The sequence below is a fragment of the Etheostoma cragini genome, chromosome 22, assembly GCF_013103735.1.
Source record: "Etheostoma cragini isolate CJK2018 chromosome 22, CSU_Ecrag_1.0, whole genome shotgun sequence".
NCBI classification, from domain to species: Eukaryota; Metazoa; Chordata; class Actinopteri; order Perciformes; family Percidae; genus Etheostoma; species Etheostoma cragini.
In genome coordinates, this window is record NC_048428.1 from 16,480,774 (window position 1) to 16,481,425 (window position 652).

Genomic DNA, 652 nt, shown 5'->3' on the forward strand with positions numbered 1-652 from the left:
ATTGGCTGCTTAGAAATTAAGTGTTAACGAGCAGTTGGACAGGTGTACCTAATAAAGTGGCCGGTGAGTGTATGTATTTGTGTATGTATGCATATATGTACACTGTACATTTACATCACATGTAACATCAGTCAAAAGTAAGATCAATATGTAGTATGTAATATGTAGTAAAGTTGCAAATACAACTCAGAAAGTATTAGGTATTTATAATAAAACAATATTTGAAGTAGGGTTACAATAAAGAGGTTTTCTGATATTTTGTCATTACTACATTAAGCACAACAACCAATTTTGCCCCAAACTTCAAAACTGTCCTATTGTTTGTATATTTAACAAGTGTGTATATATATATACATACATACAGTGGATATAAAAGTCTACACACCCCTTTTAAATGCCAGGTTTTTGTAATGGAAAAAAGTAGACAAAGATGAATCATGTCAGAACTTTTTCCACTTTTAAAATGACCTATTACATGAACAATTCAATTGAAAAACAATTGTGTGTTCAGAATTAACCAATCACATTCAAAACTCATGTTAAATAGAAGTAATTACACACCTGCCATCATTTAAAGCGACTCTAATTAATCACAAATAAAGTTCAGCTGTTCCAGTAGGATCTTCCTGACATTTTCTTAGTTGCAACTCAA